General features: G+C 37.8%; 4 non-coding genes across 4 annotated transcripts; all 4 read left to right on the top strand.

Annotated features, from left to right (window-relative positions):
* Positions 1-428: 428 nt before the first annotated feature.
* Positions 429-501, top strand: Trnaa-ugc. The gene has a single exon. It is a non-coding gene; the product is annotated as a tRNA-Ala (tRNA).
* Positions 502-4659: 4158 nt separating this feature from the next.
* Trnaa-ugc lies at positions 4660-4732 on the top strand. Its single transcript has one exon. It is a non-coding gene; the product is annotated as a tRNA-Ala (tRNA).
* Positions 4733-4985: 253 nt separating this feature from the next.
* Trnaa-ugc lies at positions 4986-5058 on the top strand. The gene has a single exon. It is a non-coding gene; the product is annotated as a tRNA-Ala (tRNA).
* A 9344-nt stretch (positions 5059-14402) lies between these two features.
* On the top strand, positions 14403-14475 carry Trnaa-cgc. Its single transcript has one exon. It is a non-coding gene; the product is annotated as a tRNA-Ala (tRNA).
* Positions 14476-16778: the final 2303 nt, after the last annotated feature.

The following is a 16778-nucleotide window of genomic DNA, read 5'->3' on the forward strand; positions in this document are numbered from 1 at the left end:
GAATAAAATACTGTCACTTGCCGGGGGCGTACCTCAATTGGTAGAGCGCTTGCTTTGCATGTAAGATGCAAAAAATTGATGTGAGTGGTTGTTGCTTAGCATGTGAGAAGTACTGGGATTGATTCCCGGCGCTTCTAAATCCTACTTTTTGGTGTCTTGGTGATGATAAATATTGTTGTAAATGATTGTTAAGTATAAAACCCGTAGAAACTTTGAATAAAATAATGTCACTTGGCGGGGGCGTAGCTTAATTGGTAGAGCGCTTGCTTTGCATGTGAGAGGTATTGGGATCGATACCCGGCACTTCCAAGTCTTACTATTTTAAATCTTGGTAACTTCCAAAACTTACTTTTTTATGTCTCCGTGATGATAATGTAATTGTTAAGTATAAAACCCGTATAATCTTTGAATAAAATAATGTCACTTGCCGGGGCATAGCTCAATTGGTAGAGCGCTCGCTTTGCATGTGAGAGGTACCGGGATCGATACCCGGCGCTTCCAAATCTTACTATTTTATATCTTAGTAACTTCTAAATCTTTCTTTTTATGTCTTCGTAATAACAATGTAATTGTTAAGTATAAAACCCGTAGAATCTCTGAATAAAATAATGTCACTTGCCGGGGGCGTAGCTCAATTGGTAGAGCGCTCGCTTTGCATGTGAGAGGTACCGGGATCGATATCCGGCGCTTCAAAATCTTACTTTTTTATGTCTTGGTGGCGATAAAAATTGATGTGAGTGGTTGTTGCTTAGCATGTGAAAAGTACCGGGATCGATACAATATCTTGGTGATGATAAAAATTGTTGTAAATGATTGTGAAGTATAAAACCCGTAGAAACTATGAATAAAATAATGTCATTCGGCGGGGGCATAGCTCAATTGGTAGAGCGCTCGCTTTGCATGTGAGAGGTACCGGAATCGATACGCGGCGTTTCCAAATCTTACCATATTATGTTTATATATTATGTTTGGTGGCGATAAAAATTGATGTAAGTGGTTGTTGAGTACAAAACCCGTGAAACCTTTGAATAAAACGGCGTTACTTGCCGGGGGCCTAGCTCAAGTTTTTAAGTGCTCGCTTAGCATGTGAGAAATACCGGGATCGATATCCGGCGCATTCAAATCTTACTATTTTTTGTCATGGTGGCGATAAAAATTATTGTGAGTTGTTGTTAAGTATAAAACACGTGAAACCTTTGCTTATCATGTGAGAGGTACCGGGATAGATACCCGGTGCTTCCAAATCTCACTTGTTTATGTCTTGGTAAAGATAAAAATTATTGCGAATGATTGTTAAGTATAAAACCCGTAGAATATTTGAATAAAATAAGGTCAACTGTTGGGGGCGTAGCTCAAATGGTTGAGCCCTCGCTTAACATATGGGAGGTACCGGGATCGATACCCGGCGCATCCGAATGTTACTATTTTTTGTCTTGGTGGCGATAAAAATTATTGTGAGTGGTTGTTGAGAATAAAACACGTGAAACCTTTGCTTAGCATGTGAGAGGTACCAGGATCGTAGCCCGGCGCTTTCAAATCTAACTTTTTTATGTCTTGATGATGATAAAAATTATTGTAAGTCTCTTTCTCTTTCTCTTTGTTAAGTATAAAATCCGTAGAATCTTTGAATAAAATGATGTCAGCTAACGGAGCGTAGCCCAATTGGTAGAGCGCTCGCTTTGCATGTGGGAGGTGCCGGGATCGATACCCGGCGCTTCCAAATCTTACTATTTTATGTCTTGGTGGCGATAAAAATTGATGTGAGTGGTTGTTGCTTAGCATGTGAGAAGTACCGGAATCGATACCCTAGGCTTCCAAATCTTACTATTTTATGTCTTGGTGGCGATAAAAATTGATGTGAGTGGTTGTTGCTTAGCATGTGAGAAGTACCGAGATCGATACTCTGTAATCCTACTTTTTATATCTTGGTGATGATAAAAATTGTTGTGAATGATGGTGAAGTATAAAACCCGTAGAAACTATGAATAAAATAATGTAATTTGGCGGGGGCGTAGCTCAATTGGTACAGCGCTCGCTTTGCATGTGAGAGGTAACGTGATCGATACCTGGCGCTTCCAGATCTTACTATTTTATGTCTTGGTGGCGATAAAAATTGATGTGAGTGGTTGTATCTTAGCTTGCGAGAAGTACCGGGATCGATACCCGGCGGTTCCAAATCTTAATTTGTATGCCTTGGAGATGATAAGAATTATTGTGAGTCTCTCTCTCTTTTTCTTTAACCCTTAGAATCTTTGAATAGTATAATGTCAGTTGGCGGGGTCGTACCTCAATTGGTAGAGTGCTCGCTTTGCATGTGATAGGTATCGGGATCGATACCGGGCGCTTCCAAGTTTTACTATTTTATGTATTGGTGGCGATAAAAATTGATGTGAGTGGTTGATGCTTAGCATGTGAGAAGTACCGAGATCGATACCCTTGGTGATGATAAAAATTGTTGTGAATGATTGTTAAGTATAAAAACCGTAGCATCTTTGAATAAAATAATGTCACTTGGCGGGGCGTAGCTCAATTGGTAGAGCGCTCGCTTTGCATATGGGAGGTACAGGGATCGATACCCGGCGCTTCCAAGTATTGTTATTTTTTGTCTTGGTGGCGATAAAAATTATTGTGAGTGGTTGTTGAGTATAAAACACGTGAAACCTTTGCTTATCATGTGAGAGGTATCGGGATGGATACCCGGCGCTTCCAAATCCCACTTTTTTATGTCATGGTGACGATGGTAACTATTGTGAGTCATTGCTAAGTATAAAACCCGTGGACCCTTTGTATAAAATGAGGTCGCTTGAAGGGAACCGGTGTCGATATCCGGCGCTTGCAAATCTTACTATTTTATATCTTGGTAACTTACAAATCTTACTTTTTGCGTCTTCGTGATGATGTCAATCGGCGGGGGCGTAGCTCAATTGGTAGAGCGCTTGCTTCGCATATGAGAAGTACCGAGATCGATACCTGGCACTTCCAAGTCTTACTTTTTTATATCTTGGTAACTTCCAAATCTTACTTTTTTATGTCTCCGCGATGATAATGTAATTGTTAAGTATAAAACCCGTAGAATCCTTGAATAAAATAATGTTACTTGCCGGGGGCGTATCTCAATTGGTAGAGCGCTCGCTTTGCATGTGAAAGGTAACGGGATCGATACCCGGCGTTTCCTAATCATACTATTTTATGTTTTGGTGGCGATGAAAATTGATGTGAGTGGTTGTTGAGTATAAAACCCGTGAAATCTTTGAATAAAATGGTGTCACTTGCTGGGTGCGTAGCTCTAGTGGTTTAGCGTTCGCTCAGCATCGGAGAGGTGCCGGTATTGATACCCGGCGCTTCCAAATCTTGCTATTTTTTGTATTGGTGGCGATAAAAATTATTGTGAGTGGTTGTTAAGTATAAAACACGTGAACTTTTGCTTAGCATGTGAAAAGTACCAGAATCGATACCCGGCGCTTCCAAATCCTGCTTTTTATGTCTTGATGACGATAAAAATTATTGTGAGTCATTGTTAAGTATAAAACCCGTAGAATCTTTGAATAAAATGAGGTCACTTGCAGGGTACCGGGATCGATACCCGGCGTTACCAAATCTTACTTTTTTATGTCTTGGTGATAATAAAAATTGTTGTGAATGATTGTTAAGTATAAAACCCGTAGAATATTTCAATAAAATAAGGCCAGTTGCCTGGCTTATTGCAGTGGTTGAGCGCTTGCTTAGCACGTGAAAGGTACCGGGATCAATACCCGGAGCTTCCAGATGTTACTATTTTTTGTCTTCGTGGCGATAAAAATTATTGTGAGTGGTTGTTGAGTATAAAACACTTAAAATCTTTGCTTAGTATGTGAGAGGTACCAGTTTCGATGCCCGGCGCTTTCAAATCTTAGTTTTTTATGTCTTGGTGATGATAAAAATTCTTGAGTCTCCCTCGCTTTCTTTTTGTTATCTCTCCGGTTGTTAATATAATTTAATATAATTTTAATTATATTTCATTTTTATATTGCATGTATTATTATCTATTAATTTAAGTTATGTACCATATAATATCTATAATTGTACAATTGTGTTGTATAAATATAAATATAAATAAATAAAATAAATATAAATATAAATATAAAACCCGTAGAATCTTTGAATAAAATGGTGTCACTTGCCGGGGGCGTAGCTCAATTTGTACAGCGCTCGCTTTGCATATGAGAGGTACCAGGATCGATATCCGGCGCTTCCGAATCTTACTATTTTTTATCTTGGTAACTTCCAAATCTTACTTTTTTATGTCTTCGTGATGATAATGTGATTGTTAAGTATAAAACCCGTAGAATCTTTGAATAAAATAAGATCACTTGCCGGGGGCGTAGCTCAAATGGTTGAGCGCTCGCTTTGCATGTGAGAGGTACCGGGATGGATACCCGATGCTTCCAAACGTTACTATTTTTTGTCTTGGTGGCGATAAAAATTATTGTGAGTGGTTGTTGAGTATAAAATACGTGAAACCTTTGCTTAGCATGTGAGAGGTACCAGGATCTATGCTAGGCGCTTCCAAATCTTACTTTTTTATGTCTTGGTGATGATAAAAATTATTGTGGGTCTCTCTCTTTCTCTTTGTTAAGTATAAAACCCGTAGAATCTTTGAATAAAATAATGTCAATTGCCGGGGGCGTAGCTCAATTGGTAGAGCGCTCGCTTTGCGTGTGAGAGGTGCCGGGATCGATACCCGGCGCTTCCAAGTCTTACTTTTCCATGGCTTGGTGACGATGAAAATTATTGTGAGTAATTGTTAAGTATAAAACTTGTGAACTCTTTGAATAAAATGAGGTCACTTTAAGGGAACCGGGGTCGATACCCGGCGCTTCCAAATCTTACTATTTTATATCTTGCTAATTTCCAAATCTTACTTTTTTATGTCTTCGTGATGATAATGTGCGTGATTGTTGAGTATAAAACCCGTAGAATCTTTGAATAAAATAATGTCACTTGGCGGGGGCGTAGCTCAATTGGTAGAGCGCTCGCTTTGCATGCGAGAGGTACCGGGGTCGATACCCGGCGTTTCCGAATCTTACTATTTTATGTTTTGGTGGCGATAAAAATTGATGTAAGTGGTTGTTGAGTACAAAACCCGTAAAACCTTTGAATAAATGGCATTGCTTGCCGGGGGCGTAGCTCAATTGGTTAAGTGCTCGCTAAGCATGTGAGAGGTACCGGGATCGATACCCGTTGCTTCCGGATGTTACTATTTTTTGTCTTGGTGGCGATAAAAATTATTGTGAATAGTTGTTGAGTATAAAACCCGTACAATCTTTGAACAAAATAATGTCACTTGGCGGGGGCGTAGCTCAATGTGTAGAGCGCTCGCTTTGCATGTGAGAGATACCCCGCGTTTCCAAATCTTACTATTTTATGTTTTGGTGGCGATAAATATTGATGTGAGTGGTTGTTGAGTACAAAACCCACGAAACCTTTGAAAAAAATGGCGTTACTTGCCGGGGGCGTAGCTCAATTAGTAGCGCGCTCGCTTTGCGTGCGAGAGGTAACGGGATCGATACCCGGTCCTTCCAAAACCTACTTTTTTATGTCTTGGTGATAATAAAAATGCTTGTGAATGATTGTTAAGTATAAAACCCGTAGAATCCTTGAATAAAATAATGTCACTTCCAGGGGGCTCAAGTGGTTAAGCGCCCGCTTAGCATGTGAGAGATACCGGGGTCGATATCCGGTGGCGATAAAAATTATTCTGTGTAGTGGTTGGGTATAAAACACGTGAAACCTTTGCTTATCATGTGAGAGGTACCGAGATGGATACCCGACGCTTCCAAATCTTACTTGTTTATGTCTTGATGATGATAAAAATTATTGTGATTGTTAGGTATAAATCCCGTTGAATATTGGAATAAAATAAAGTCACTTGCCGGGGGCATAGCTCATATGGTTGAGCGCTCGCTTTGCATATGAGAGGTACCGGGATCGATACCCAGCTCTTCCTAATCTTACTATTTTATATCTTGGTAACTTCCAAATCTTACTTTTTTATGTCTTCGTGATTATAATGTGAGTGATTGTTAAGTTTAAACCCGTAGAATCTTTGAATAAAATTGTGTCACTTGCCGGGGGCGTAGCTCAATTGGTAGAGCGCTCGCTTTGTGAGAGGTACCGGGATCGATACCCGGCGCTTCCAAATCATACTTTTTTATGTCTTGGTGACAATGAAAATTATTGTGAGTCATTGCTAAGTATAAAACCCGTGGGCTCTTTGAATATAATTAGGTCACTTGAAGAGTACCGGGGTTGATACCCTGCGCTTGCAAATCTTATTATTTTATATCTTGATAACTTCCAAATCTTGAAATGAAATAAATTACATATACATACATATCAGTTCGATTGTAGCAGCCGAGCGATTCACCTCGAATAAATAATCGTAAAAAATTACATAATGTCTTCCGAGTCGGATGGTCAGTGCGGCCGACCACCTGACCCAAACCTTTTTACCTGCCGCTCTGCGATGGTAGAGTCAACAGCAGATGCAAGGAACACTTGTTTAAATAGATCGAGTGACATGGATTTTTGTGATACTGAAAGTGTAATTATGGTAGAAAATGAATCAGTTAGTAGTTGTGATTTGAATATTAAGAATAGTGTTAATGTTAATTATAAATATAATATCAATGATGTATCGATGTACGTGCAGATAGTAATAAAAGGGAAACGTTAGAACAAAAGGAAAACAATGAGGAAAACAGTAATTTAGCGTCAAATAATAGTTATACAACAATGAAAATAACAAAATATCTAATAAGTGATGACAACAATATAAACGATTAAAATAAATCAGATAAAATAGTTAATCCATTGAATAATCTGATACGTTTTGAAGGTTGGGATATGGGCCCTTACACTATATTTGATGAATCCAAGGACAGAAATATAGGCCGACTGCACCCGATGGCCAGATTCATACATAATTCAAGGGCATATTTCAAATTTGGTTTGAAAGAAGTTTCGGTTATAGGAAAAAACTAGTTGGTTTGGTATTTAGCCTTGAGGCAAGTTACATGAACTTTCCGATATGTGTAAATAATCGACTCAATCAAAAAAAAGTGTAAATAATATACTTCATCAATCCTACTTTAAAAAAAAACGATAATAATTTTAGCAAAGTTTGATGAATTTTTAAAATTGAACTACTTGTTGTAAGGCCGTAATATTACAGTAAGTTCTATAAGACCATGATGTATATCGCCAAAAAAAGTTTCATAAAAATCGACTTATTTTTTTTTTCAACAGTTAATTACATGAAAACGGCTCGGTAGATTTTCACCTAAAACTAATCAGTGTCATTCCCAACTAATATCTTTCGAACAGTTTTTAATTTTTTAAAATCGGTTCGGCAGGATGAGCTTAAATGTTGACGAAAAGTGTAACACTTTTTTTCAACAGTTAACTACAAGAAAACGGCTCGGTAGATTTTCACCTAAAACTAATCAGTATCATTCCCAACTAATATCTTTCGAAAGGTTTTTGATTTTTTAAAATCGGTTCGGTAGGATGAACTTAAATGTGGACGAAAAGTTTAACACTTTTTTTCAACAGTTAATTACAAGAAAACGGCTCGGTAGATTTTCACCTAAATTTAATCAGTACCATTCTCAACTAATATCTTTCGAACAGTTTTTGATTTTTTAAAATCGGTTCGGTAGGATGAGCTTAAATGCGAACGAAAAGTGTAACACTTTTTTTCAACAGTTAATTACAAGAAAACGGCTCGATAGATTTTCACCTAAAACTAATCAGAATCATTCCCAACTAATATCTTTCGAAAGGTTTTTGATTTTTTAAAATCGGTTCGGTAGGATGAGCTTAAATGTGGACGAAAAGTTTAACACTTTTTTTCAACAGTTAATTACATGAAAACGGCTCGGTAGATTTTCACCTAAAATTAATCAGTACCATTCCCAACTAATATCTTTCGAACAGTTTTTGATTTTTTAAAATCGGTTCGGTAGGATGAGTTTAAATGTGGACGAAAAGTTTAACACTTTTTTTTTAAATTGCAAAGAAACGGCTTGGCAGATCGTCGCACAAAACTGACAAACGATAGTCCTCACCGAAATACATCAAATGGCTTTTAACTTTAAAATCGGTTCAGGCGTTTTTGAGGAAACGTCGATCAAAAGTCTAATTTTGACAAATGCCAGAAAAACGATACCAATTTTTGCAAACTTTGACGAATTTTTAAAGCTGAACCAGTTGTCGTACCCCGACGAACTCTCTTGCGAGGGCCCGACTTGTAAACGGTTCCGCTGCCGGATTCCGGAATAGGAACCGGATTCCCTTTCGCCCGATGGGTGTGAGATTTTATTCAAAATAAAATACACCAACATCAACATAGGATTTCTCCTGGGGCTTAGGATCGACTGACTCGTGTGCAACGGCTGTTCACACGAAACCCTTCTCCACGTCAGTCATCCAGGGCCTCGCTGGAGTATTTGCTACTACCACCAAGATCTGCACCGATGGCGGCTCCAGGCAGGCTCACGCCCAAACCCTTCTGCGCACACCACCGCGACCCTCCTACTCACCAGGGCTTCAAAACGAACTGTAATGAACGCTCCTCATGCCCTGGCGACCGAGTATAGGCACGACGCTTCAGCGCCATCCATTTTCAGGGCTAGTTGCTTCGGCAGGTGAGTTGTTACACACTCCTTAGCGGATTCCAACTTCCATGGCCACCGTCCTGCTGTCTTAAGCAACCAACGCCTTTCATGGTATCCCATTAGCGTCGTTTAGGCGCCTTAACTCGGCGTTTGGTAACTTGTCGTAGGGCCGTAATATTTTAGTATGATCTAGAAGACTATGGTATCTGCCGTCAAAAAAATAATCATAAAAATCGTCGAAATTTTTTTTTTAAAAACTTTATTACAAGAAAACGGCCCGGCCGATCTCTACCAAAAACTAATCAGCACGATTCCCAACCAATATCTTTCGAACGGTTTTTGAATTTTCGAAATCGATTCAGAATTGCGGGCTGAAACGTAGACGAAAAAATTTTTACTTTTCTGCGATTTATAAAGAAACTACTTGGCCGATCGTCGCACAAAATTAACAAACAATAGTCCTCATCGAGATACATCGAGTGGCTTTTAAATTTTTGAAATCGGTCCAGCCGTTTTCGAGAGAACGTCGATTTACGGCAAAAAATCTGTTCACATACACGCACACACACATACACACACACACATACTTTTTCCAAAGTTGGTCTCATTCGATTCAGAATGGCTTGAAACGTCGAGAAAACATAAAACTAGCAATTCGGATTTTTTGATGAAAACATAAACTTCACCTTCGGGAAGTTAATAAAGTGAAGATGGAATTTAAAAGCGCCAGTATGGCGAACAAAATTCTAGATGACAAAATTTTAGAAAAAAATAATCTGAAGGCATACATCCCGAAATAACTACTTGCAAGGCATGGCATAATATTTGATGTGGATGCCAATCTCTCAGAACAAGAAATTATAAACGCCATTGAAACAGACATTCCGATTATAGAGTCTATAATCGTGGTATGTTTAAGACCGAAAAATAATAATACAATAAAATACTCATCACAATGTGTCAAATTAACGTTTAGAGGCACAAGTTTACCGAATAAGGTAGCTATACATTCGGTAAAATGTGAGGTTTGACCGTTTGTATAGAAAGTGGTCCAATGCTGCAAATGCTGTCGGTTCAATCACGTTAAGGACCAATGTAGTGGAAAAGAGAGATGTATGAAATGTTCCGGAGAACAACATAATGCAAAAATATGTATAGCATTCAAATTTCTATGTGCTTTGCGCAATAGGAATCACCCTGCAAATTACAAAGAATGCACGGTATTTATTAAAAATAAAAAAATTAAAGAAATTATGGCTTGGCACAATCAAGCATACCATGAAGCCAGAAACATATTGTATAAAGACAGCTATGCAAACAAGTCAAAAGTCGGATTCAGTTTCACGGGCAAAGATAAAGAATTTCCAGGTTTGTATGCAAACAATAAGATAACTAAAAATAGATCCGACGCTCTGATCTAGAGGAGGAGGAGCAACCGGAATTTTTAAATCCGACAACCTTTCATAAACCTAATAGATCGACTTACAAAATTACCAAATGCAATACTCCATTCAATTCTGGATCTTCAATAAAAAACAGTTAGTGAAGGAACCTGTATCAAATAGAAACAACAAAACCAAATTTAATCTCAACCCAAGAAAAAGGTTGAAACCGAGCGTGGAACGAGAATCTGCAATAGTCGAAAATAATAGCAATGTTCAACAAGATGGTTCATTAAATTTCTTAAACGAATTCATTAAAAAAATTAAACATATATACATTCCTAGTAGCGCTGAACATTATAACCTGTTGTCAGAAATACTAAACAAAATGATGAGATCTAAATTTAGACCCGACAAACAAGTTTGATTTGGCTGTGAGCACAGTATATTACGTATAGAAGCTTAAAATTATTTAATGGTAATAACTTAAAAAAAATAAAATAAAATAATGCTAAAAATTATTCAAATCAATATCAGATCTGTTTCTTCAAATAAGCTGCATCTAGAATCCAATTTGAACATCAACCATTTAGATATCGTAATATTATCCGAAACATGGCTCAAAGATAATAATAGAGTTCAGATATCTGGTTATGGAGGAGTTGGAATACTTATCCACCGAAGATACCAATTTCAGACGTTAAATTTAAACAGTTTCATTACCAATAAAATTCAGATTTGTAGAATTAAGCTGGCCATACATAACATAACACTTAATATTGTGGCAATTTATTGTGCCCCCGGTCACAAGACAGGATTGGAATATTGGGTGTTGCTATTTCAGGAACTAACTCAACCGTTAATACTAGGAGGGGACTGTAATGCTCACCACATTAGTTTTGGAGGCTTAAAAAACAATAATGCAGGCATAAATCTTAGTGAAGCTATAAACTCAGAGGGTTTATGTCTTATGAATGAAGGAGCACCTACCATGATAAGAAGACACGATAGGAATCCTGCCGCGGTAGACATAACAATATGCAGTCCATCAGTGATGATTAGGGCTGAATGGTAGTCGAGTGTTGTAGACAGAATGTTGTCGAATACTTATCTCAACTCCAATCCTATGATTTTCTATTCCAAGTTTATTGAATGCATTAATAATGCACCACTAATGAATATTCCAAAAACAAATCCGTATTTGGGTACGAAATATAGAAATAAGTCAAATCCTTGGTGGGACGAGGAGTGCAACAAAGTGAAGAAAATAAAATCGGAAGCAATCAAGAAATACAAAGAAATACCAAACATAGACAATTATATAAAATACAAGCGAGCGGTAGCTAAGAGTCGATTTGTATTTAAAAAGAAAAAATACGATAAATGGACGGGTTTTGTAACTCCTTCTACAGAAACATGTCTTTACAACAAATCTGGCAACATATAAAGGTTATGAAAAATGGAGCCACTCGAACCAATGCATTTCCTAATAACTTAGCTGATCAGTTTCCTACTTTCTCCGGATACCGTAATTAATGACGTCAACATACAGGACATGGAAAAAAATGATGAATTAGAAGGTCCCTTTACCATTGATGAATTATATTTGGCACTAAAAAGAAATAGTAATACTGCGCCGGGTAATGACAATATACATTACCCCATGCTAAGTAACCTATCAGATAAAGGAAAAAAAATCTACTGAAGGTCTTCAACGACATCTAGACTAAAGAGATCGCTGTAAAAGACTGGAGGACATATATCACAATACCAGTCCTAAAGCCTAATAAGGATGCAACAAAAATAGAATCATATCGGCCGATTTCTCTAACGTCATGTGTGTCCAAAACATTCGAACGCTTAATAAAAAGAAGAATCGAATGGTGGCTCAAGAATAAAACGAAATTGCCAAGTTATATGCAATGTTTCAGAAACAAAAGAGGCACATATGATGTTCTAACTAGTTTTGTCTATGAAATTCACAACAACCTGGCCAAAAAAAATTGTGTATTGAGTATCAACTTGGATTTGGAGAACGCTTACAACAGGGTTCAAATACCGATTTTAATAAATATTCTATATGAATTAAAACTCCCCAAGAGATTTATTGTTCACATTTATCACTTATTGAAAGATCGAAAATTAGTCCTCAGATGTAAAGATACGCATTATGGGCCACGGTATATGTCGGAAGGCTTACCTCAGGGTTCTGTCCTTAGTCCCTTGTTGTTCAACGTATACACGGCACACCTTCAAAATGAGATTGGCCAGGAAGCTCGGATCATGCAATATGCAGATGATCTAATATTACCACATAGTGGAGTGTCATTAAATGTGTGATCAAAAAAATGGATCAGACCATGACGTCATTTGGAAAATGAACCACATCACTGGGATTTTCAATTTCCGAGAATAAAAGTACAGTATCCTTTTTCACCAGACAAAGGAATTCTATCGTGATGGAGTCAATAACGTTAGGTAGATACACCTTAAAAATACAAACTACCACAAGATGTCTGGGTTTGACTATAGATAACAAATTACGATGGGGTCCACATTTGGAAAATCTGGTAAGAAAATGTAAAGATGCATTAAATATCTTGAGTGTATTAAATCACATGATGTATGGCGCTGACGTAGAGGTTTCAATCAGGATATATAAACAGCTTATATTATCTAAACTCGATTATGGCTGCTTCATTTATGGGGATGCACGTAAAAATCTACTGCGCAAACTGGATACCCTGCAAAATAAAGCAGTTAGGTATTGCCTGGGAGTTTTGCGTTCAACGCCCATTAACGCCTTACATGTGGAAACACACATAATGCCTCTGCATTTGAGGAGAAAACTGTTAGCAACGAAATTCGTTATTGACAGAATAAGGTCTAATAACGTAGAGGTGATACAAACAATTAGTAGTGCTAACAACTAAGACAGTAGTGCTAACAAAATAAGAAGAAACCTATACTCATGTCGGTGTTCTCTGAAACTGAATACAAATGCAAGCCATTAGAAGAACAAAACAAAGCAACAAAATTCTACTTCGACTATGAAATCACGACAACAAACCTTCAAAATATCATACAGACGGAATTTTGTAATACATAAAGCAGTCAAATTGATTGAATTGAATTGAAATTGAGAATAAAATTAAAAACACATTCGCGGACTTCGAGGTTTTCTTCACAGATGGTTCAAAAGGTTCTGAGGGCGTAGGTGCTTACATCTATCATCAGAACACTAACTTGTATACTAAATATAAGTTGGATATAAATGCGTCGATTTATACAGCTGAAATGTACGCCATAAACAAATGTATTCGAAACATCGCCTCACTTGGCTTAGAGAAAGCCGTTGTATTCAGTGATAGCCGATCATCTTTAGAGAGCCTGCTATCTATAGGCATGGACCCAAGTTTTTTAGTGTTGGATACTCTTAATCATATACATAGCATACTCTCGAAAAAAAAATCCGTTTACTTAATTTGGATCAAGAGTCATATTGGAGTAACAGGGAATGAAGCTGCTGACAAAGGAGCAAAAGATGCAATGAGCTCAGGTATAATCGTAGAAGATGGAATATCCCACCAAGATATCAAAAACCTCTTTAAGGCAAAGATATATAAGGAGTGGCATTTGGAATTCCAAGAGTCAAGTCGTGAAAAAGGACAATTTTTTGCAGCCATACAAGAACAAATTCAAGTCATACCATGGTACGACAAATTTACGAGGAGTCGTCATTTTTACTGCATTTTTATTCGTCTGAGAACCAATCACACCTTTACGCCTTTCCACTTGAATAGGATCGGAATTAACATCAATCCGTACTGTCTTTGTCTTGGCAAAGCAAATAATGCAGACGCCAATCACCTAATTATGGAATGTAGACATATGGAGGAAAACAGAGAAAAACTATGGAATAAATTAACAAAACTGAGGATCGCATTTCCCACAAACCTGAGACTGATGTTGGCAGACACTGTAACGTATGATGCTACATACGAGTATATATGTGAAACTAGATTAATGGTATAGAGATTCAACATAGTAAAATTAAAATTAGGTGTATATGTGTATAGATGTGTGTTTGTGTATGTATATGCGTGTATGTATATATGTACATCTATATATGTATATATGTGTGTGAATGAGTATGTATGCATGTGGATTTATATATATTAGTCTTAATTTTTGTAGTTGTAAAATTATTTAGATAATGGCCAATGTTCAAGCTTACAAAGCTAATAAAAAAATAAATAAAAAAAAACTTCCAAATCTTACTTTTTTATGTCTTCGTGATGATATAATGTGATTGTTAAGTATACAACGCGCAGAATCTTTGAATAAAATAATGTTATTTGCCGGGGGCGTAGCTCAATTGGTAGAGCGCTCGCCTCGCATGTGAGACGTACCGGGATCGATACCCGGCGCTTCCAAATCTTACTATTTTATGTCTTGGTGGCGATAAAAATTGATGTGAGTGATACCGGTATTGATACCCGGCGCTTCCAAATCTTACTATTTTTTGTCTTAATGGCGATAAAAATTATTGTGAGTGGTTGTTGAGTATAAAGCACGTGAAACTTTTGCTTAGCATGTGAGAAGTACCAAGATCGATACCCGGCGCTTCCAAATCTTGCTTTTTTAGGTGTTGGTGACGATAAAAATTATTGTGAGTCATTGTTAAGTATAAAACCCGTGAAATCTTTGAACAAAATGAGGTTACTTGATGGGTGCATAGCTCAAGTAGTTAAGCGCTCGCTTAGCATGTGAAAGGTACCGGTATTGATACCCGGCGCTTCCAAATCTTACTATTTTTTGTCTTGGTGGCGATAAAAATTATTGTGAGTGGTTGTTGAGTATAAAACACGTGAAACTTTTGCTTAGCATATGAGAAGTACAGGGATCGACACCCGGCGCTTCCAAATCTTGCTTTTTATGTCTTGGTGACGATAAAAATTATTGTGAGTCATTGTTAAGTATAAAACCCGTAGAATCTTTGAATAAAATGAGGACACTTGCAGGGTACCGGGGTCGATACCCGGCGCTTCCAAATCTTATTATTTTATATCTTGGTAACGATACACATTGTTGTGAGTGCTTGTTGAAAAGAAAACACGTGAAACCTTTGAATAAAATGGCGTCACTTGCTGGGGGCGTAGCTCAATTGATTGAACGCTCGCTTCGCATGTGAGAGATACCGGGATCGATATCCGGCGCTTTCAAATCATTTTGTCTTGGTGTCGATAAAAATTGATGTGAGTGGTTGTTGAGTACAAAACCCGTAGAATCTTTGAATAAAATAATGTGACTTGCCGGAGGCGTAGCTCAATGCATGTGAGAGGTACCGGGATCAATACCCAGCGCTTCCAAAACTTACTATTTTATGTCTTGGTGGCGATAAAAATTGATGTGAGTGGTTATTGCTTAGCATGTGAGAAGTACCGGGACCGATACCCGGCGCTTCCAAATCTTACTTTTTTATGTCTTGGTGATGATAAAAATTGTTGTGAATGATTGTTAAGTATAAAACCCGTAGAATCTTTGAATAAAATAATGTCACTTGCAGGGTACCGGGGTCGATACCCGACGCTTCAAAATCTTATTATTTTATATCTTGGTAACGATACAAATTGTTGTAAGTGGTTGTTGAAAATAAAACACGTGAAACCTTTGAATAAAATGGCGTCACTTGCCGGGAGCGTTGCTCAAGTGATTGAGCGCTCGATTAGCATGTGAGAGATACCGGAATCGATATCCGGCGCTTTCAAATCTTACTATTTTTTGTCTTGGTGGCGATAAAAATTATTGTGACTGGTTGTTGAGTATAAAACACGTGAAACCTTTGCTTATCATGTGAGAGGTACCGGAATCGATACCCGGCGCTTCCAAATCTTACTATTTTATGTTTTGGTGGCGATAAAAATTGATGTAAGTGGTTGTTGAGTACAAAACCCGTGAAACCTTTGAATAAAATGGCGTTACTTGCCGGGGGCTTAGCTCAAGTGGTTAAGCGCTCGCTTAGCATGTGAGAGATACCGGGATCGATATCCGGCGGATTCAAATCTTACTATTTCTTGCCTTGGTGGTGATAAAAATTATTGTGAGTAGTTATTGAGTATAAATCACGTGAAACCTTTGCTTATCATTTGAGAGGTACCGGGATCGATACCCGGCGCTTCCAAATCTTACTATTTTATGTTTTGGTGGCGATAAAAATTGATGTAAGTGATTGTTGAGTACAAAACCGGTGAAACCTTTGAATAAAATGGCGTTAATTGCCGGGGGCGTAGCTCAAGTGGTTAAGCGCTCGCTTAGCATGTGAGAGATACCGGGATCGATATCCGGCGGTTTCAAGTCTTACTCTTTCTTGTCTTGGTGGCGATAAAAATTATTGTGAGTAGTTATTGAGTATAAATCACGTGAAACCTTTGCTTATCAGGTGAGAGGTACCGGGATCGTTACCCGGCGCTTCCAAATCTTACTTGTTTATGCCTTGGTGATGATAAAAATTATTGTGTGATTGTTAAGTATAAAACCCGTAGAATCTTTGAATAAAATGAGGTTATTTGCCGGAGGCGTAGCTCAAATGATTGAGCGTTCGCTTAGCATGTGAGAGGTACAGGGATCGATACTCGGCGCTTGCGAATGTTACTATTTTTTGTCTTGGTGGCGATAAAAATTATTGTGAGTGGTTGTTGAGTATAAAACGCGTGAAACCTTTGCTTAGCACGTGAGA

The sequence above is a fragment of the Ctenocephalides felis genome, unplaced genomic scaffold (genome assembly GCF_003426905.1).
Source record: "Ctenocephalides felis isolate EL2017-DRISC unplaced genomic scaffold, ASM342690v1 CF-g0.4_SCAFFOLD_01492, whole genome shotgun sequence".
Classification (NCBI taxonomy): Eukaryota; Metazoa; Arthropoda; class Insecta; order Siphonaptera; family Pulicidae; genus Ctenocephalides; species Ctenocephalides felis.